The sequence below is a fragment of the Poromitra crassiceps genome, assembly GCF_964638095.1.
Source record: "Poromitra crassiceps genome assembly, chromosome: 2".
Lineage (NCBI taxonomy): Eukaryota > Metazoa > Chordata > Actinopteri > Beryciformes > Melamphaidae > Poromitra > Poromitra crassiceps.
The window spans coordinates 58683250-58706641 of record NC_139624.1 but is presented as its reverse complement, the minus strand read 5'-3'; the positions used below and the strand labels follow the sequence as shown (position 1 = coordinate 58706641).

General features: G+C 45.3%; 1 protein-coding gene across 1 annotated transcript in view; it reads right to left on the bottom strand.

The window, feature by feature from the left end:
• syt1a (synaptotagmin Ia) overlaps nucleotides 1-18220 on the bottom strand; it is a gene marked incomplete at its 3' end in the record, with an annotated part of 278817 nt that extends 260597 nt beyond the window's left edge. The window contains exon 1 of the mRNA XM_083632089.1: nucleotides 18149-18220. The remainder of the gene's footprint in view (nucleotides 1-18148) is intronic.
• Nucleotides 18221-23392: the final 5172 nt, after the last annotated feature.

Genomic DNA, 23392 nt, shown 5'->3' with positions numbered 1-23392 from the left:
TGCCAAGTAGGAGTGACAGAGGGGGAGCTCGCCTAACTACCAATGTCAGCCCAGCAGTGAAGGGTGTCACCAGATGGAGGAGGAGCTTTCGGGGAGAGACCAGCCCATACCAGAAGACAACGCCCCCAAGGAAATGCACTTTATAAGCCCACGCACAAGAGAATGAATTGGTCGGTTTTCAAATGTCTCTTTCTTGATCTGCTACATATCAGCTGTTAGGAAAGACCACTGGAAATCCACCCGGAGATCTCTGAGGGGTAATTGGTATCACTTGACTTGCTCTGTATCATGATTTATGCAATATTCTCTATATAAAATAATGTTCTAAATATCAGAATTGCTTGTCATATTGGTTTTTCATATATCTGGAATAATTGGACACGCTGGAAAGGTATTAACATATGTCAACACCTTCTGACCGGTGCGGGCAGTTCTGTCTAGGTTGGACCGGCACCGAAAAATCCTTTCCTAACAAGGGGGCGGACCCCCAAGTCTGGAATTAGTGTAATACTCTGAGGCAGCAATGTGCCGCAAGGCATCCAGTCGAAGAAGAAAAAGGGATTTATTACATCACTGATGACATCCCAATTGCTCGAGTGACATCACTGATGGCATCACTGATGACATCCCAATTGCTCAAGTGACATAACTGATGACATCACAATTGTGACACACACCACCGCCCACACTGCCGCCCACTCAGCCAATTTTAACTAAAGAGATGCAAACATTAAGTTTCATGGTAAACACCACCTTTTGTACAGAATACCGTCATGGCTGGAGAGCATGTTTGGCATACAGTATATATAAATAGCGAATGGGAGGGAATGGATATGACTGAATACTATCGTAGTCATTCACAGTGAGCACCACATGATAGATATATGACTGATTGAGGCATAGAGATGAGCAAGCCGATGTTTGCATTCTGCTACGTGAAGCAAGACTGTGGGGAACCTCCACTAGAGATGGATTGTTCCCTGGGAATACACCTAAAATACACTTTACATTGTGGATAGCTGAGAATGGTGGTGAAATAAGAAATGAGTTCAGTTAAAGACTGATGGATTTGGGAGAGACACAGACAGAGAAACAGAGAGAGAAAGACAGAGAAACAGAGAGAGAGACAGAGAGAGAGATGTGTGTGTGGGAGGAACAGTAGCAGCTCCCACACAAAGTCACGATCCGCCACTAACAGTAAGACACACAGAAATGCAATCACACAGTCACCGTGTATGCATAGGATCCAAATTCACAACTATTTGCTGAAATGTATACATACATACAGTACTGTAGCATACTAAAGATTAAAGCATGCAAATCATCTTTAAGACATGATCCACAACACAAACTCAAAATATAAATACTCGGGATTTATGAACAGCCTTGAAACGGTTACTTCACGTTTCACGATTCATTTCACAATTTGCCCAACTTAACAAGTGTGAACATTAAGCTCCTTTGCTACCGCTTCTATACTGCAGAAACACCATGAGCTGCAGTGGACTGATTACCTTCCAACACAAGCATCCGCACAAATGCACACCAACAGACGCACACACTGACGTATACGTGCTCACGTGTGTACATTTGCGCACACACACAGAGCCGGCCCACCCTATACGCGAACTAAGCGGCTGCCTACAGCCCCGGGAGTTGCCAGGGGCCCCCGCAATTTTTTTTTTTTTTAATAAACATAGGCTATAATATTATAGGCTGTGTGTGGTAGTTAAAACATAGGTTGACGTTTATTTATGTTTGTATTTGAAACAAAAACATAAATACTGTAGGCTACATACAGTACAACACAAAAGGCTGTTATTTACCCTTTGTAGCCACCTGGAGCCGAGTGCACCAGCTGGGCGTAAAAAAGTAGGTCTTAACTGTTACGCCGGTCTTAGCTACGCCCGACGTTGTGATTTGAATTTACACAGAGTGCACCAAGCCTGACTTACCATGGTCGTAGCTGCGCCCGGTCTTTAGGCTGCGGACGTGCGCGTCCACGTGGATACGTGCTTGTTGCCAAGCAACACACTTCTCTCAGACTAGCTCGAGACAGTTGACAGACAGCTCCAACTCAGCTCAAACTTATAGAGTTGTATTCAAAGCATAGAAACGTTCTCACAGCTCAATTTAACAGCGGCAACACAAACAAACAGAATCACAAGTGCAATCAGCAATGAATGCGATGGCGGACTGCGCACTGCGGGCAGTTGACGAAGTCAGGAGGAAATGGGAAGATCTAACGACGCATCAGCTTTTAAAAACCCGCCGACGAGCGGAGGTCCTGCGCCCAAAACGTCACACACATATCGATCGATATTTTTGGAGAAGATTCCCCCGCATCACATGACTGAACGGCACTGACAGCGCAGAGCTGTCAGTCCCGACAGCGCAGATCAAGATGAGACAGCTGCCAGTCAGTATGGGTACGCATTGGGTGTAACTTTTACGCCTGCTCCATACCAGACGTAAAAGTTACACCCAGGCGCAGCGCATACAGGGCTTAAGACTACATGGTGCACTAGTCATAAAATGAAGTTAGTCGTAACTTTGAGTTCTACGTCGGACGTAGCGTTACACCTAGGCGTACGCCCAGCTGGTGCACTCGGCTCCTGGTGAGTAAATATATATGTAATTAAAACCATTAAAATTGACAACCGGTCCGTGACTTTTTTCCCCATGTATCTACCGGTCCTTGGCACAAAAAAGGTTGGGAACCCCTGGTTTAACTGACCTGGCAACCGCTATGGCTGGGTGCTGCAGCACCCCCTGGTGGCAAGAGATGGAATTTTCGAAATTGTTGAATTTGGCTCGAGTAACTGTTTCTGTGCATGAGTCTGTGCTGTGTAGTGGATATCTTCTCTATGGACGATCTTTGCTCAACGCAGTGGTTCTTGGGTAAAAAATAGGATCCACACAATGTGAAGCGTGCACAACAAGTTTTGTTTACTTAGACTCACGTTGAAACTAGTGTTTACATAGCTGTGTTTACTTTGTTCTGCAGAGAAGAGAAGATACTGAATAATGACATCACAACAGTAAATCCTAATGTTAATTTAAAATTAAATATTCCTCTAAATATGGCTAAAAGTCCAAAAAACGTCAAATTTTCTTCGGCACTGCTCTTGCGGGCAGCACCGGGAGTCCCTTCCTTACAGCACCCCCTACTTAAAGGTACTTCCAGCGTGGATGCCCCCAAACCCCCGCCCCTGGGAGGGGGCCCCTAATCTATATCGTGCTTAGGACCCCCAGATGGATACACACACACACACACATACGATCACACATCCACACACACTCACACACACAAATGCACACCAACAGACACACACACTGACGTATACGTGCTCACGTGTGCACGTTTCCACACACACACCTCTACGTACTAAAATCCGTCGCCCTAAAAAACCCTCGCCTTGGTATACTGACGATACACGCGCACAAAAACTAATATGCAGAAAACTAGAACGTAAATGGCGATCATCCAAGCTTGAAGTCTATCGACTAGCTTGGAGTGATAGCCTATTAAAATACAAATGTATGCTCTCCGCTGCAAGAGCCTCCTACCTATCAGATCTTATTAACACTAATAAAAATAATCCTAAATTTTTATTTGACACGGTCGCAAATCTTACTCGCAAACCATCCCCCAATACAAACTCTCCATTTACAGCTAATGACTTCCTTGACTTCTTTAACCGTAAAATTATCTGTATTAGAGATGAAATTAGCAACTCTCTATTACTCACAAAGGGTGCTAACCCCTTTCCTAGCCCTGTCCTTAGAACCTTAGACGAGAGTACTATACTCTCGAATTTTGAGACTATCTCCCTAAATGCACTTTCAAAAATTGTACTTTCATCTAAATCCACAACCTGTTTATTCGACCCTCTCCCTGCAAAGTTGATTAAGGAACTCCTTCCAATACTAGGCCCCCCCTTACTTAACATTATCAATAGCTCCCTCTCCTCTGGCATTGTCCCTGCCTCCTTCAAATCTGCTGTAATCAAACCTCTACTTAAAAAGCCAAACCTTGATTCTGAGGTTCTTAACAACTTCAGGCCAATCTCAAATCTCCCCTTCCTCTCTAAAGTTCTTGAAAAAGTAGTCTCAACACAATTAACTGACTACCTCTCGCATAATAAACTTCTCGATCCCTTTCAATCTGGTTTTAGATCACTCCATAGTACTGAAACTGCTCTTACAAAAGTAACCAATGACCTTCTCCTCGCGTCCGACTCTAATTTCTCCTCTCTTCTCATTTTATTAGACTTAAGCGCAGCCTTCGATACAATCGATCATAAGATCCTCCTAGACCGCTTATCTAACTACGTAGGTATCCGGGGCACTGCCCTATCCTGGCTAAAGTCATATTTGTCTGATAGGACACACTGTGTCTCATATAAAAATATTATGTCCACATTCTCCTCAGTGAAGTTTGGTGTACCGCAGGGATCAGTCCTGGGTCCCTTACTCTTTGGAGTTTACTTACTGCCTCTTGGCGAAATTTTCCGTAGATATGGCATTAACTTCCACTGTTATGCCGACGATACCCAAATTTATATACCAATTAGACCAGACGATCGCTCTAAACTCGCTAATCTTGAATCCTGCTTAATCGCTGTTACAGATTGGATGTCAAATAATTTCTTATGACTAAACGCCAACAAAACTGAACTACTAGTTGTTGGCCCAAAAACCCAACTTCCATTTCTCACTGATCTTAGTCTGAACATTGAGAACTGCGTAATTACTCCAAACTCAAAGGTGAAAAACCTAGGTGTTACCTTTGATCCTACTCTGTCATTCGATGCTCACATTAAGGACATCACTAAAATAGCTTTCTTTCATCTTCGCAATATCTCAAAGATCCGTCCCTTGCTAAATGCAACGGATGCCGAAACCTTAATACACGCCTTTGTTTCATCTAGACTTGATTACTGTAATGTCCTATTCTCTGGCCTTCCACTTTGTAGCACAAATAAATTACAACTCGTGCAAAACGCCGCTGCTAGAATTCTAACTAGAACTAAGAAGTTTGATCATATAACTCCGGTCTTAATCTCCCTCCACTGGCTCCCAATTCAGGCCAGATCAGACTTTAAGGTGCTTCTGTTAACCTATAAATCTTTGCACGGGCTCGCACCTCCGTACTTATCTGAGCTAATCATTCCTTATGTTCCCACGCGTACTCTCCGCTCACAGGACGGTAATTATCTTACCGTCCCTAAAATTAAGAAAAAATCAGCAGGTAGCAGAGCATTTTCTTACCGTGCTCCATATCTCTGGAACCAGCTTCCTCTGTCAGTTAGGGAAGCTGGCTCCATTGAAATCTTCAAAACTAGACTCAAAACCCATTTATTCTCCCAATCATTTGGTTGTGCTTGATGGTTATGTTTGATGATGTCATTCTCTAGAAATATTTATTAGCTCTTGAGTACATACAATCCTGAATTGCTGAGCGGGCTGTCTCAAGCCAGCAATATCAGTATAAACTTAGACTTGACCTAATTTAAATAATATGGCATCAGTCGACCCAGTAGCCTAGATAGAAAATCAAATAGTTGGTGAATAAACTTAGTCCTGAACTGCTGAGCGGGCTATCTCAAGCCAGCAGTATCAGTATAAATTTAGACTGGACCTAATTTAATAATATGGCATCAGCCGATCCAGTAGCTCAGATATAAAATCAAATAGCTGGTGAATAAACTTAGTCCTGAACTGCTGAGCGGGCTATCTCAAGCCAGCAGTATCAGTATAAACTTAGACTTGACCTAATTTAATTTAATAATATGGCATCAGCCGATCCAATAGCTCAGATATAAATTCAAATAGCTGGTGAATAAACTTAGTCCTGAACTGCTGAGCGGGCTATCACAAGCCAGCAGTATCAATATAAACTTAGACTTGACCTAATTTAATAATATGGCATCAGCCGATCCAGTAGCTCGGTTATAATATCAAATAGCTGATGAATAAACTTAGTCCTGAACTGCTGAGCGGGCTATCTCAAGCCAGCAGTATCAGTATAAACTTAGACCTAGACTACCTAGACCTGAATTAGCAGTATAATATTAGTCATCCTAAATAATCCTAATAAATTTTGATTTGACCTAATTTTATTGTTGTCTATAGAGTTAGTTCCACCTCTGCGCAGATTCCCCCGCTCTCTTCTCTCTCTCCCCCTCAGGTGTCCTTCATTGGCCTGACATACACCCCACCGCTGCAGCCCTAGGTCCGGCCGTCATCGCCCTAGCCACCTGCCGTCACTCTAGGCCATCTACCCACTACTCCTTCTACTGTCTGACACCCCGGGCTCATCACCATCACCGACCCCTATCCTCATCATCCTGGTCACCTGCTTGCCTAAGGGAAGGGGGGGGCGCCCCCCCAGCCCCCCCCCCCCCCGCCGCCTCATCATCACCTCCAACTCCTATCCTCCCCTCCTCTTAATCATCACCTCCGACTCCTATCCTCCCCTCCCCTCCTCTTAATCCATGTCACCAACGCGGACTCATGGATTCCTCAGATCATCCTCATGGAACTCCCAATCTTGTTACCCCTTTTTGTCACCTAGCTAATTAACTAGTATTCTCTAAACCTACGAACACTTAAAGACTGCATTTTCTATTTCTTTTTGGACTCTACTTTTTAGATTTCAACTCCCTTCCCTGATCTTAGGATAATTTAAAAATTACATTTTTATATCCCTTCTGTTGGACTCTTTTTTACATTTTCAATTTTCTGTTCTCTTGTACATTTTATTTCCATAATAAACCATTCACAGAGTTTCATTATCGGAAACTCTGTGCATGGTTTAGCCCGGCATCTCTCGGCCTGTCTCGGAGGGGAGTCCCCAGATGGGGGTCCGCTGCTGTGGCCTGGGTGGGCCCGTCCCCCGCGTGGCCTGCTCTCACGCTCTCAGTCACTATGCTGGTGGCTGGGGGCTGGGGGGGCGGGTCGCGTGGGGGCTGGGTCCGTCCGGGCCGCAGCAATTGGCCCCTAGCACAACGACCTCACAAGGTTCCTCCTCAGCCAAGTCACTGGGGCAATCCATGCGGCGATCCATATGGTGGAAAGGTTTTCTTGCGTTCACTGGGGGTGAGGGGGTGCCGCTGTGTCCCGGCCTGGCCTTCCCTCCCACGCCCTATGTGGGCGGGGGCCGGGTCGGGGGGCATCGGTGCTCTTCATCACTGGTCGAGGGCTGCCGGTTGGTTTAGAACAGCTTAGGTAGGCGATAGATTAGCTACAGCCTAAGGCTGACCTGTTAGTGTTCAGGCTAAAATCAGACTAGAGCAGGGTAGGATAGGCCAGATTAGGCTGTAGATTAGCTAGATACTATGTCCCAGTTAGCTCTGGTTAATGCTTAGAGTAGTCAGTTGTCTGATCTTCTCCCCCCCCCCTCTCTTTCCCCCTTCCCCCGCTTCTTCCCTTCTTCCCCCTTCTTGTTCTCCTCTCTTTCCATGCTCTTTCCTCCCCCACTCTCTTTCCATGCTCTTTCCTCCCCCACATCCCACCGCCCCCCCCTCCCTTCTCCTGCTCTCTCCTCATCTCCCCCCCTCTGCTCCTTCTCCTCTTCTCCCCTATTTTCCTGAATCCCTGCCACTTCCTGCTCTCCCTTCTCTCACATTCCCCCTGCTCTCCTTCCCCTGCACCCTCCCACCTCTCCTTCTCTGCCTCTCTGTCCTCCCCCCTCTCTCACATTCCCCCTGCTCTCCTTCCCCTGCACCCTCCCACCTCTCCTTCTCTGTTTTCTCCTCCTCCACATTTCCCATTTTCCCCCCACCCTCGCCCTAATCCGGGCCCGTATCCTACTCCCTCCCTCCACCCTAGACCCTACCTCTACTCTCTGTCCTCCCCCCTCTCTCACATTCCCCCTGCTCTCCTTCCCCTGCACCCTCCCACCTCCCCTTCTCTGTTCTCTCCTCCTCCACATTTCCCATTTTCTCCCCACCCTCGCCCTAATCCGGGCCCGTATCCTACTCCCTCCCTCCACCCTAGACCCTACCTCTACTCTACCTCCCCTGTACCCTTCCACCTCTCCTTCTCTGTTCTCTCCTCCTCTCTGTCCTCTCCCCTCTCTCACATTCCCACTGCTCTCCTTCCCCTGCGCCCTCCCACCTCTCCTTCTCTGTTCTCTCCTCCTCTCTGCCCTCTCCTCCCTCTCACATTCCCCCTGCTCTCCCTCCCCTGCACCCTCTCCTTCTCTGTTCTCTCCTCCTCCACATTTCCCATTTCTCCCCACCCTCGCCCTAATCCGGGCCCGTATCCTACTCCCTCCCCTCCCCCAACCCTAGACCCTACCCCTACCCTGGCTCTCCCTCCCCTGCACCCTCATCTCTCCTCCTCTGTTCTCTCCTCCTCCACATTTCCTATTTTCTCCCCACCTCCCCCCTCCCCTCCCTCCTCCCTCTCCCTCCCTCCTCCACTCTCCTGCTTTCTTCAAATGTTCAAATGTTATCTTTATTCTGTATATTCTTGTTACTGTGTGTTAGCTAGAATCAGATAGACATACTTTCTGTGAAGCCCTCTGAGACATGCTTGTGAATTAGGGCTATATAAATAAACTTGACTTGACTTGACTTGACACACACACAAACACACACACACATATACGATCACACATCCACATACACTCACACACAAACGCACACCAGACGCACACACTGACGTATACGTGCTCACGTGTGCACGTTTGCACACACACACAACCACATACGATCAGCAATCCACACACACTCGCACACAAACTCACAAACCTACAGTACATTCATTGCCAGGGATGACAGAAGCACTGGAAGGCATTACCATGTTATTAATTGCCTGACATTCCATTACAATTAGAGGGAAAGTATTGATGTCCCTTTCTATAAGATCAGACACACTCGTTTTCTTAAGCTGCTTTGAGCTGGATCATGAAGGGAACTTCTCCCTTATCTAGACACACACATTTGTGGCTATTTATGCCCTGTATTGCTTTACCTCATGACAGAGTCGACCAAACTAATAATCCTACTCCATTGCCAAGTGAGGGCAATTAGGTCACGCAGCCTGAAGTAAATCTAGTTACCCAGAAAAACAGCCTTTCCTCCTGTAAAACATAACTTGTTTGTTTGCAATGCCGAGTGGGTCTGTTCTCTGCTGTATCTAAAGCAGGGGTGCCCAATACGTCGATCGCGATCGACCGGTCGATCGCGAAGGTAGTGTGGTCGATCGCATGGCATTGAGGAAGAAGAATTTTTTTTTTTTTTTTTTTTTTTTTTTTACTGTTTTTCCACTGTTTCCACTGTTTTTCCACTGTTTCCACTGTTTTTCCACTGTTTTTCCACTGTTTCCACTGTTTTTCCACTGTTTTTCCACTGTTCCACTGTTTTCCACTGTATACTCAGTGTATATATATATAAATAAATATGCTTGGTAGCTCACTTTGACTTGGTCATTTTAAAAGTAGCTCGCAAGCTGAAAAAGTGTGGGCACCCCTGATCTAAAGCATTGGCCTTGAGCGCAAATTTTACTTGACGTATCCGCCACGGTCGCAAGTGTCGGTGCGGCCAAGGGGCGTCACACCAGCAGACACGGCCCTTTGCGACGCTCCCGTGCGGCGAGTTTTCGCCTGGCCGTGCACATCCCAAATTTTCTAACTAAGCTGGAATTATGCTACCCTCAACGCGAGACTCCTCAATCATTCTTCCTTATTCGTCTCGGATGCGCTGCCCCTATATCCACTGGGAGGTCAGCTCAAATGGCTTCATGCCATATACACGTTATCAATCACAATAAAACTGTACCTACCTCCGACACAATGTTGTTATCCAACCCAACGGGGCCAAGGTACTCCAAAATACTCTGTAGTTTCCAATACCGAGACATTATTCAACAGCCAGTGCCAAAGTTTTTAGCTCAGACACAGCCTTCTTCGGCTGTCATTTTGGGTCTCAACTGCTCCACAGCGCTGGATATATTGGTTCAGTGCTCAGTGGTTGTGAGGGTGTACTGCAGTTTAGAATTTTGAGCATCCGGCATGTGAATAATGTCTCGGTATTGGAAACTATGGAATATTTTGGAGTACCTTGGCCCCGTTGGGTTGGATAACAACATTGTGTTGGAGGTACAGTAGGTACAGTTTTATTGTGATTGATAACGTGTATATCGCATGAAGCCATTTGAGCCGACCTCCCAGTGGATATATTCATCCGAGACGAAGGAGGAAGAATGACTGCTGAGTCTCGCGTTGAGGCTAGAATTATACTAGCTGTATGGCCTGTCGCATGGAAATGAGAGACACCGAATCCTGACTGAGAAATTGTTTTGAGCTTCTCTCCTCACGGAAGTGACCATTATTTTTTTAAACTCCACTTTGTCTGCCAGGCCGCGTATGCGTAGTTAGAAAATTTGGGGTGTGCACGGCCAGGCAAAAACACGCCACATGGGAGGAGACTTGCGGAGGGGCGTGTTTGCTGATTTGACGTCACTTGGCCACACGGACACTCGCAGTCCTCGCGGATGCGTCAGCCAGGTATAATTCACACTCTACAGTATGCAGTGGCGGATGTGTGGACATGGTGGAGATTTTCAAAATAACGGTCACTCCGCACAGAGTATAAAAGCTCCAAATGTTTTCTTGTCAGGATTCTGTGTTTCTCATTTCCGTGCGACAGTCCTCCATACGTCTGGCATAATTCACGCTTTAGCAGGCTGAAAAGTTAACCAACGAGGATCATTTCTGAGCGTCAGCTTGTGATAAAACACAACACAGTGTAATAACGCAGCGTTATTGGACTCAGTGGCGTGGGCTTGGTCGATGCTCTAAGTTGTTGCCGCAGATTCAGGCTTTATTCGCTGGGCTATGAGCAAGTCGTCCATTTTACTGTATAACCTCACCTGGCCTCTTTCGTTCGTTCTTTCTTTCTTTCGGGGGACAGACATACATACAGACGGACAGACATACGGACAGACCCACGCCTTGGCCCCCAATAAAAATCATACTACTATTAGGATGGCGTTCCACAGTGCGGCGATCCACATTTGCTCAACTCAGCATGCTCAGAACATAGTACTATAGTAGTAAACACTGCCCTTTAAGGCTGTTACACACCAGGAGCGATGTGAATATACAGCACGAAATTGCGATGCGAATTTTGACCCACCTGTCAATCACAGCAACAGATGCAACGCTCAGCGAAACTTCACCGTTGGTATGCACGGTTGCATTGACTGATATAGGTTCGAAAAATATTATTGACATGCAAATTAATCACATGAAAAAAACGCTCTCAGTATGTAAGGACCCTTATCAATAACAATAAGTGATGTCATCAGTGATGTCATAAATCACTGGTGAATGCCACAATGACAACGTCCAGTGACTGATGTCAAGTGATGATGTCACTTAATGCATAGAGATTGTGACATCATCAGTGATAAGCATCAGTGACATCATCAGTGATCACACACACACACACACACACACACACACCGCCCTTCACAATAAAATCCAACACACACTTCACAGATAGCCCAGAATAAAAGTCCAACACACACTTCACACACCGCAAGCTTACACACACACCACAACCAGACACACACGCACCCCACACACACACATGCACGTGCGCAAGTGCATGTACACACACACACACACACAAACCCTGCACAAACACACACCACAACCAGTAGGGGTGCAACAGATCACAAAACTCACGGTTTGGATCGTATCACAGTTTTGAGTCACAGATCAGATCATTTTTCGGATCAGAAAAAATAATAATTTTGGATGAAACTTCGATCACAGATTTCCATAACTATGAGTGTCCATAATGTGTTGAACAGATTGGGTTACACAATTGAGTTACACAATAATTTCTTGGAGGCAGAGCTGCTGAGGCAGAAATAGCTAATCCACAGCTTTTTGGACCACAAGTTATAGCTAACTGGCAAACCTGAATGGCCAAGAAGAACAGCTCAAAATATAAATGATAATAACTGGAAACAGCAGGCTAGCTAACTAGCAAACCTAGATAATTATTGTCTCATATGGCTAGTTTGAAGTAGCTACATAGGCTAACTAGCTAACCTAGATAATTTACTATATGGCTAGATTGTATTTTGTCAGTTAGTAGCAGAGTGCTACTACAGGCTTCATATGTGCGTCCTCTTCTTTTACCTTTTGGCATAAAAACTGGTTGTTTGAGATACGTACTGTATGAACTGAATAACCTAATATTTCTGTCACCTTCAACGAAAGTTATTTGGATGGATATACTGTATGTGCATTGTGTGCTGATGAAAGCATCCATGCCTTGCTGCTGTACACAACAGATAGTACAGTACATGGCAGCACGATGCTCATGTGTTTGTCAAGCACCTGTATTGTGGGGGGAGGCAGCTAGCCAGATGTTTCATTGGACTGTGGGGGATGATTGATGCCTCATTGTACATCAGGGGCCAAATGTATAAAGCCCCAAAAGTGTGCTGCGATGTATAAAAATCCACGGGCCATGAGAATGTGCGTACCAGTACACATCTGTCTGAGTCCCACTAATTGGATGACATTTTATTTAGAGCTACACAGATTTTGACACCTAAATCTACACAGAGTTTTATACATTTGGCCCCAGGTGTTAAAAATCCCAGACACGTACCCGAGGGGTATGTGTCTGGGGTACAGTACAGGTCTTTTTCCTCCTTGCATTTTTCTTTTTCTTGGACTTTCTGTGGTTAATGGCGTGATGGAGATCTGGAAGCGGGGAGCACTGGCAGCACTCCAGAAGCCAGCCGATCAACAGACATGTATCACATAACAGTGCCATTACCATCCACTGCAGCCCACTGGAACATGTAGAGGACATGAACAGCTGGTGCCAGATACCCTCTAGAGCACCTGGCGGGTGTGATGCTATCGACTTGGCAGAATTAGGCCGCCTCACAGAGCAATAATTACAACAAGAGATCTTAATCTGAACCGTGGGAACGGAAGTGAAAGGGAAGCGGAGTGGCAATGGCTCTGAAGAACACCCCCCCCCTTCCCGACCCCAGTCACGTTGCCTCCGAAGACACGACCCCCTCCCCCGTCCCAAGGAGTCACCTTGACGACGCCCTTGGCGGCCCTCCATCACTACACTGCCTGCATATGAGAGAACCCTCCATCACTACACTGCCTGCATATGAGAGAACCCTCCATCACTACACTGCCTGCATATGAGAGAACCCTCCATCACTACATTGCCTGCATATGAGAGAACCCTCCATCACTACACTGCCTGCATATGAGAGAACCCTCCATGACTACACTGCCTGCATATGAGAGAACCCTCCATGACTACACTGCCTGCATATGAGAGAACCGCTCTGATTCATTCAATTCAGAAGCACTGCCTGCTTCTGAGGGGGGGGGGGGGGGGGGGGGGGGGGTTGTGTAGAGAAACCTCCCCCGTCGGGCGATTTGAATTAAACGACAAGATTTCCCCTTTTTCCCCGACTGAGCCTCACTTTCTCCTATCATTAGGAGACAAAAGTGCAATTCACACAGGACTATTGTGTAGGGACCTCGTCTAAATTATGAATTACCCTCCCGACCCACACTAGCCCGGATACAATTGCAGAAAGGCAATCAAGGCGTGAAATTGAGAGTGATTTGGGGTCCAGAAAAGGGACCTGGATACTAACTGCCTCCATTTTTCATGACAGTTAAGACGAGAGACATTATATGCATACAAGAAGAAGAAATCATGTTCCAAAAGTGGTCTCACTGTAACAGCTTAATTGAGCCTGTGCCATGTATTAAGCTGTGCCATGTATTAAGCTGGACGGTAATGCAGTCTTGATTCTCTGTTTGTAAGCTTCAAACATGCACTTACTCTCTGGCTGAACTAGCCCAAAGGCAGAGAGCCAGGAAGTCCCGGGACTCCTTTAGTTTAACCTCGTCTGCCCTAATGGACGGTGGTGAATTGCATTGTTTTAGCAAGGAAGGGGGCGGGGGGGCGGGGCGTTCACGACTGCAGGACGTAGAGACACGCGCCACACTGTTCATTTGAGTTGCATCTCTCTCTCTCTCTCTCTCTCTCTCTCTCTCTCTTCCTCTGTCTCTCCATGGACGACGCTCTGCCACTTTAGATATGTCACGGGCAATAAGGATGAAAAATTGGACTGCTCTTCGGGTCCCCGGTCGGCTTGGTCCTCCACCCTCACGCGCCCAGAGGCCGAGCTCGGCGCTCAGGAAACAAAATAGGATTTAACAAGGCCAGAATCCCTCACAATGCCTGGGTAAGTAGTCACTGAACCCTGCCTGAACCATCAGTGTGGGCTTGGATAGAGGCTTGAACATATAAGTATAGAGTCTGACAGCACAGGGAGCATTATGCAGATTTAAATCTATGGTCAAATACGAGGTTATATCAAAAACCACAAGCCTCCATTTTGCATTAATTACGATTAATTCATTGCTTTGCTATATTGGAAAATGCACGCTCTGATAACTATGCTCTTCTTTAATTTACCATTTCAATTAAAGCCTTATCTTAATTCTTCTTTTTTTCTCTTTTTATTTAACTCAAACCCTTGAGGTTGATCAATGAGGTGTGCAGTCTGCTATTAGTTTTATTTTTACAGATGCACATGTAACCTGCATTGTGTAGACCAGGGATACTCAACTTGCTTTGCCCGGGGGCCACTTTCGTGAAATGATAGAAGGCCAGGGGCCAATTAATAAACAAACAATATACATTTTTCTGTATCGGATTGGAGGTTTTTGGGGTGTCAGCCAGAGTTTAGTCTGACAATGTTGTGCACACCGGATAGTTAGTTAGGTTAGGTTAGTTAGGTTAAGTACATACATAAGTGTCTCGCCACTGTGTGACAGGTGTCAGGTCTCGGAGGGTACTCTGTCCCATGCCTTCTGGTTCTGCCCTTCACTAACAGAATTTTGGAAGCAGAACTCGCCATCTTCGGCTGCTCGGAGTCCTCTCTGAACTTCCCTACAGCTGTGCAGCAGTCTCTGACAGGGACAATTGTTGCCAAAAAACTTATTTTGAAGGAATGGAAGTCCTCCTCTTCACCTTCTTTCCAATTGTGGTTGGCGGACATGACCTCTGTTATAAGGATGGAGAGACTTAGGTTCCTGAGGACCAATTCACTTCATAAGTTTTCAACCATTTGGGATCTGTTCTTAGCCTACCTTGATGAGGTTAGAGGTGACGGATGACTCGCCTGACTGGTCTCTCATGGACCCCTTGCATGGGATCTCAGGCACATTTCTCATGAGCACATAAGCACATTATGCGGCTGGTAGCTATGTACCTTATGTTTTTTGTTTTGTTGGTTTGTTTTTGTGTGTGTATATGTGTGTGTCTGAGCATGTTTCTTTGTCTTGTTATTGTTATGAAAAATCTAAAATAAAATATGGAAAAAAAAAAGTACATAGATAAGTGCCTGGGTAGCGAGCAGACGGCGGTATTTGACAATTTAGCAGCTAAATCATAGATTATTGAAAGATATTCCTTATTCCAGACTGAAATGCTATAACAGAAGTGGAGTATTGGCCAGAATTACATGAACATTTGGACACGTATTCAGCGGGTATCTTGCATGTTGTGTTCAGGTGCACTGTAAAAAAAAAAAAAAAAAAAATCCATCGCGGGCCGCATGTGGCCCACGGGCCGCAAGTTGAGTATCAATGGTGTAGACAGTCCTGGCAGCAACCCATGTTAGGGGCTTGCCCAGGGGTGGCGCGGGATTCGATCCACCGACCTCCCGCTTCCAAAGGGCACCTCTATTGGCGGAGCATGGTTAACAGGCCTTTATACTGGGGAGTGAGTTTAACCAACCTACTCGCTACCACTTGGGAGTCACGAGGACTCACATTCATTGGGTGACACACACAGTAAGGTGGGGCGAGGTGGGGGAAACATGGAAACAAGCTTCTTTGCTCATGTCAGCCCAGCAATATACTGTAATATCAAAATAAGGTAAGTGATTGTTTTCATTGTTGCACTCTTAAAAAGAAGGATGGTGATTCAGGGTACAACATTGTTCTCTTGGGTATTTTGGCTTTTATACAGTGGTTACACATGCATACCGTCTTCAAAATAGTGCATAAAACAACAGGAGAAAGAAAAAAAACGATTACTTACAAGCTGCAAGCTACCACCAGGGGATTGCATTAGCAACTAATTATTTTTTCTGAGCATTAACAGCACGGTGCGAACTTGTCTTTGACAAATTGGATTGCTTTGCTCAAACTACAGGGTCTTCACCATGTGTTGTTATGTGTTGATGAGAAGAGATGTTCCAAGTCTTCTTCTGTACTTAGTATTCAGCATGGACACATGATTAATCTTGTTTTCTTTTTCTCCCGATAACGCAGCTTGTACATCGACAGCTGTATGTACTGTATTCTGTTTGTGCCTCCGAGATACAGTCAAATCAATATGCCATTATTCAGCACATAAGCGAGCCACGGTCACACCATGAAGACAATGGCTGTGCCGCCACTGGACAATTTGCATACAGTAGTTGACCGCTCTGTGATTTGGATGGCTTATGTTTTCCATACCAGTTCCTTGGTACATCCGAACATTGGGCGACTTCATAAATTGGTCCTCTCTGAACACCAGAGTCCCCGAGGGTCAAAGCAGACTCTTACTAATTTCTATTCATATATTCCGAGTGTCGCCTCTCTCAGATTATACAGTGCACTCTGGACTTTTAATGTTCCCAATGCTCACCAAACAGCCTCAATATAACCTGCAACGAGCAAATACCTTCCTCAGACCACATGCCTTTTTATTTCTGCTCAGGTAGATATAGACCAGTGATTCCCAAATTGTGGGCCGCGGACCCACTAGTGGGCATTGGAGGTACTGCAGGTGGGCTGCGAGTAGTCTGCCAACGCTCTGGATTTTCTGTAGCTGTAGCGGGCTACTTTTTAAAGCTAGTGAAGATACGGGTATGAAACTAGAAGACCTAGGCTGTGTGTCCATATAGTGTTTTATTCTCAGCGCCAGCGCACTATCCTCATTAGAAGGAACAGGAAGCATCCGCAAGGTCCACAAAACACGGCAGCTCCAGAAAAATGCTGCAGCCGGCGTTTATTTCCCTCAGAGTAGATCGCTTTCAAAAGCTTCAGAAAAGCACTGGGTAACATGAACCGCTTTTCCCATACCATCCATAGCAACAACATATACATGTAGAGTAGAGAAAGTCAAAGTGGCGATGGAGTAATAGGACGTTGCAGGCCAATCATTGAATTTATGTTAGGTGGCCTACTACAGTGACCATAAAGGCAGTATGGATTAACGTTATACCGGACATGTATAAGCCTTGCTTGTTCTACAACACTGTATGCTTAAAGTTAGTAACGTTAGTGTGCTAACAGCCTAGAAGTGCTAACAGCTGGTTAGTGAACTAGCAGCAGGTACGTTAGCATCCACTTTTTCTCCTCACAAAAAGTGCTCCCGGCAGCACATTTTCCACACCAAAAAGACACTGAAAAAAGCTATGTGGACACATGCCCTAAGGCATCTATTGGTACCAACCCAGATAACCTTCAAAATAAAATTTTAAAGTACGGTTGCAACATTTTTTGTGTGATCCGAAATGCCCCAAGTCCAAAGAGGAAATAAAGAAAACATTTGCAGAGAAACCTGTTGTAAATGAACATGCAATGCTGTGCCTTCGAAAAGCCAATTTTAATCCGTAGTAACTGTAAGTCATGCAATAATAAATTACCGTTTTTATTTTGAAGGTGAAGTTGCCTAGCTTCCAGTATGTTTAGTAGCTGCGAGAGCTCTTGTCTTCATGTGAGTTTGCTTCATTTCAGTTGGGTTCAGTTGCTGCGAGTCGCCTAGTGTGTGGTCCCTCGTCTGAGGTAGTCGTTAAGCGTGTGACCCCTAGTTTTTCAGTCGTCACAAAAAAATCTGCAGGAACCAGTCAGTTAGTGTATACTTCCAGTCTTTTCATAATCTGTTAAAGATTTGGAAAGTTGTCTAGTGTATCAGATTCCTAGACTTAACTCAGAAATCGTCTGAAGCCCCTTGAGCTCCTTGACATTGAATGGTAAGACTTGCAGACCTGTGGCATTTCAGAAGAAAACTCAGGGTTGTTTGGTTCTTTAGTGCCTCATTTGGAAACAAGAACAGGAGAGACTAACCTTTAAGTCAACGGTGCCTGCTGCAATGTCTCTTCAAGTACTTGCACCACTCTCACCAGCAGTCACTCAGATCTGGACATGAAAATGAAAAATAATAAATGATATGTTATGCTTTGCATTTCAAATTTCAGAATAATCAGTGTGCACAAGCTCAAACAACTGTATCCAGAAACTAGACACGGATAAGTAAGCCTGCGTCATTCGCCCCTGTTGATCTTTCCATCAGCTCAGTGGGCTGTGCGTGTCAGCGGTGGGGTGGCACATGTCCATTATCGATGGACGGTTTTCACAGACGACTGGCCATATTCAGCGGAAGGCCAGTGGAGGTCAGCCATGTGTTGGAGAAGCAGGACAGAGAGCAGCTGGGGATCTCCTCCCAACAGATGCTGCCTGCAGCGGAGGCTGTGCATACCAGGCTTTGGTGGAGAATGTGGGGATCTGGGTGCTATTGTCACACTTTATTTTTAGGGCAGATGTAGAGATGTACAGATGTAGAGGCTTTTGGAGTTGCAGCACAAATCTCTTAGCTGGCTGTGTTCAAATTATAGCTAAACTCATAACTAACAAGTTGCACATTTTAGAAAAACAATCAACTGCTCACAACCACTGTGTGCATAATGTCACCTGAAAGTTCTCTTTTAGTTTGTTTGAACGCCTTGAGCGATGCAAAATTGCTCCAAAACCTTAAATGCATTTATTTCACTTAGCTTTCAAAAGGTGTTTAAGCAAACCACAAATGAAAAAGTATTTTCACAGCACATGGGGAGACGTGAAGCAATCAGCGCTGCCCCAAAAGGTGTGTGAATGTGGCGAGCTTACTTATTCTTTTCCCATTCACTGTGAAAAGTATTTATTTACTGGTCATTTGATGCACAGATTAAGAGCCATTGCCTCTGCTTGGCAGGGAAATAAAGGGGTAAGTTCACATTTCAATGCTCCCTGTCATGCCTCGTCAGAATACTAAATTATGATGGAAAGTGAAAAGGTAAATAAAATGTATTTTACATAGCGCTGAACACATTCAAACATATTCAAATGCATTGTGCTGGGGTGCGCTGTTGCGGTTACTTCTTTTTATTACTAGTCACTTTATATCAGTAGAATATATGTCCACTGTCCAGTACTACAGTAAAGACATCTCCATTGTACTTTACTATATAGTGTACTTTCATGTCACTCAATACCTTTGATTTCTGCTCCTCTGTGTGTGTGTGTGTGTGTATGTGTGTGTGTGTGTGTGTGTGTGTGTGTGTGTGTGTGTGTGTGTGTGTGTGTGTGCGCGTGTGCGTGTGCGCGTGCGCGTGTGCGTGTGCGTCACTTTTACATATACTTGGACTTGCAATAAACATTATTCGAAGTATCTCCCCTTTTTGGAGTGTCTGTCCAGCTCTCTGTCGCCCTCTCTCACATGGCCTCAGCATCTGCCTCTAACATCCCTGCTGCTCTGAATGGTCTCATCTCCATCATCCACACATAAATCGAACATATTCCCCCAGTTGACTCATCAGTATTCCATCCAGGTGCTTTCATCATTTATTCACTTTTACACAGGCTCTTTGAATGGCATCACAGGCAGAGAGACAAACTAAAACAATGCAATTCGTGCGCTCGTCCCTGTGATGGATATGGCCCAGGCGTGGCTGGTTTCTGGGGTTGCAAACATGCCTCTCCCCCCCGCGCTCCCACCGGCTCTGAGAGCAGAGGGAGACATGACATTCATTTCTCTCGGTATTCCAGACATGGCCATGTTTATCTCCATGTTCACCAGCCGTGCAGTAGCTTACGTAACAATATGATGAGGAGGCATGGAAACGATCTTTAGATCTGTGTGTAGACTGAGAACCAGTCAAGGGGGATGGGAGACACTCGACAGGAGAGATAGGACCATGGTAATCTACATGGAGAGGGTGCACTGTAGAGCAAGCTGACCTTGAAGAGTTTAACCTGCCAATCAGAGTGTGTTTCTCCTCTCTGTCAGGCAGTGAGGCAGAAAGCAAAGCCCCAGATATGTCAGCCGGGGTAATGACTTGACCATGGGCCTTTGCCATCACCATCTTTAAAGGGAACTGCTGTTAAGCTCCGTACTGCAGTCCAAAGATGTGCCTGTGTAAAGCAACATCATTACCATGGAGTTTTGAATCGTGTGAATTCATTATCAATAGATCTTCAATAAAACATATTCACGATTGTTTTTCACCTGCATCAGGCTTTGACATATTGCATCACAGAGCAGGATACATAGCTATATTATATGTATATGATAGAGCTGTAGAGAACTGCTCCCCTGTGTTTCATTACTGGTATATTGTAACCAATGATTATGAAAACATTTCAGGCATTTATAGTAGATGGAAGATTGGTTTAATGGCAGAATAAGCTTATATTCATGAATCTGACATAATAAAGAGTAGAGCTTTGATCGGGCCCAAAAAAACAAGGGCGACCCGACCTGAGCTCGTTCATTGGCTGCATTTATGGGCCCGAGCCCGACCCGGAAATGTTCTTAGTAAGTTGCTCCAAAGAAGAGGACTATTACACTACTCCAACAGTGAAGTCAACAGTCTGCTCCAAGGAAGAAGACTATTACACTACTCCAACAGTGAAGTCAGCAGTCTGCTCCAAGGAAGAGGACAATCCCACTACTCCAACAGTGAAGTCAGCAGTCTGCTCCAAGGAAGAAGACTATTACACTACTCCAACAGTGAAGTCAGCAGTCTGCTCCAAGGAAGAAGACTATTACACTACTCCAACAGTGAAGTCAGCAGTCTGCTCCAAGGAAGAAGACTATTCCACAACTCCAACAGTGAAGTCAGCAGTCTGCTCCAAGGAAGAAGACTATTCCACTACTCCAACAGTGAAGTCAACAGTCTGCTCCAAGGAAGAAGACTATTACACTACTCCAACAGTGAAGTCAGCAGTCTGCTCCAAGGAAGAAGACTATTCCACTACTCCAACAGTGAAGTCAACAGTCTTCTCCAAGGAAGAAGACTATTCTACTACTCCAACAGTGAAGTCAACAGTCTTCTCCAAGGAAGAAGACTATTCTACTACTCCAACAGTGAAGTCAGCAGTCTGCTCCAAGGAAGAAGACTATTCCACTACTCCAACAGTGAAGTCAACAGTCTTCTCCAAGGAAGAAGACTATTCCACAACTCCAACAGTGAAGTCAACAGTCTTCTCCAAGGAAGAAGACTATTCCACAACTCCAACAGTGAAGTCAGCAGTCTGCTCCAAGGAAGAAGACTATTCCACTACTCCAACAGTGAAGTCAACAGTCTTCTCCAAGGAAGAAGACTATTCTACTACTCCAACAGTGAAGTCAACAGTCTTCTCCAAGGAAGAAGACTATTCTACTACTCCAACAGTGAAGTCAGCAGTCTGCTCCAAGGAAGAAGACTATTCCACTACTCCAACAGTGAAGTCAACAGTCTTCTCCAAGGAAGAAGACTATTCCACAACTCCAACAGTGAAGTCAACAGTCTTCTCCAAGGAAGAAGACTATTCCACTACTCCAACAGTGAAGTCAACAGTCTTCTCCAAGGAAGAAGACGATTCTACTACTCCAACAGTGAAGTCAACAGTCTGCTCCAAGGAAGAAGACTATTCCACAACTCCAACAGTGAAGTCAACAGTCTGCTCCAAGGAAGAAGACTATTCCACTACTCCAACAGTGAAGTCAACAGTCTGCTCCAAGGAAGAGGACAATCCCACTACTCCAACAGTGAAGTCAGCAGTCTGCTCCAAGGAAGAAGACTATTACACTACTCCAACAGTGAAGTCAGCAGTCTGCTCCAAGGAAGAGGACAATCCCACTACTCCAACAGTGAAGTCAGCAGTCTGCTCCAAGGAAGAAGACTATTACACTACTCCAACAGTGAAGTCAGCAGTCTGCTCCAAGGAAGAAGACTATTCCACAACTCCAACAGTGAAGTCAGCAGTCTGCTCCAAGGAAGAAGACTATTCCACTACTCCAACAGTGAAGTCAACAGTCTTCTCCAAGGAAGAAGACTATTCTACTACTCCAACAGTGAAGTCAACAGTCTTCTCCAAGGAAGAAGACTATTCTACTACTCCAACAGTGAAGTCAGCAGTCTGCTCCAAGGAAGAAGACTATTCCACTACTCCAACAGTGAAGTCAACAGTCTTCTCCAAGGAAGAAGACTATTCCACAACTCCAACAGTGAAGTCAACAGTCTTCTCCAAGGAAGAAGACTATTCCACTACTCCAACAGTGAAGTCAACAGTCTTCTCCAAGGAAGAAGACGATTCTACTACTCCAACAGTGAAGTCAACAGTCTTCTCCAAGGAAGAAGACTATTCCACAACTCAAACAGTGAAGTCAGCAGTCTGCTCTAAGGAAGAAGACTATTCCACTACTCCAACAGTGAAGTCAACAGTCTTCTCCAAGGAAGAAAACTATTCCACTACTCCAACAGTGAAGTCAACAGTCTTCTCCAAGGAAGAAGACTATTCTACTACTCCAACAGTGAAGTCAACAGTCTTCTCCAAGGAAGAAGACTATTCCACAACTCAAACCGTGAAGTCAGCAGTCTGCTCCAAGGAAGAAGACTATTCCACTACTCCAACAGTGAAGTCAACAGTCTTCTCCAAGGAAGAAGACTATTACACTACTCCAACAGTGAAGTCAGCAGTCTGCTCCAAGGAAGAAGACTATTACACTACTCCAACAGTGAAGTCAGCAGTCTGCTCCAAGGAAGAAGACTATTCCACTACTCCAACAGTGAAGTCAACAGTCTTCTCCAAGGAAGAAGACTATTCCACAACTCAAACAGTGAAGTCAGCAGTCTGCTCCAAGGAAGAAGACTATTCTACTACTCCAACAGTGAAGTAGGCAGTCTGCTCCAAGGAAGAAGACTATTCCACAACTCAAACAGTGAAGTCAACAGTCTGCTTCAAGGAAGAAGACTATTCTACTACTCCAACAGTGAAGTAGGCAGTCTGCTCCAAGGAAGAAGACTATTCCACAACTCCAACAGTGAAGGTGAGACTCAGTCTTCCTTTTTTTTTTTCTTTCTTTTTTGCCATTTTTGTAAAGTAAATGCAATCAATCTATCCAGGTGACACCCCATCCCCACCCACACCCACCCAATGGTCTTTGTCATGCCGTGGAGGCTGGATCATATGTTTTGGGTGGAGACCTGCTGCACCTGCTTAAAAGGCAGTCTCTGAAGCAGCTGTATTGGTGATTGGCGATGAGTTATCCTGTTGTGACACATTTGCAAT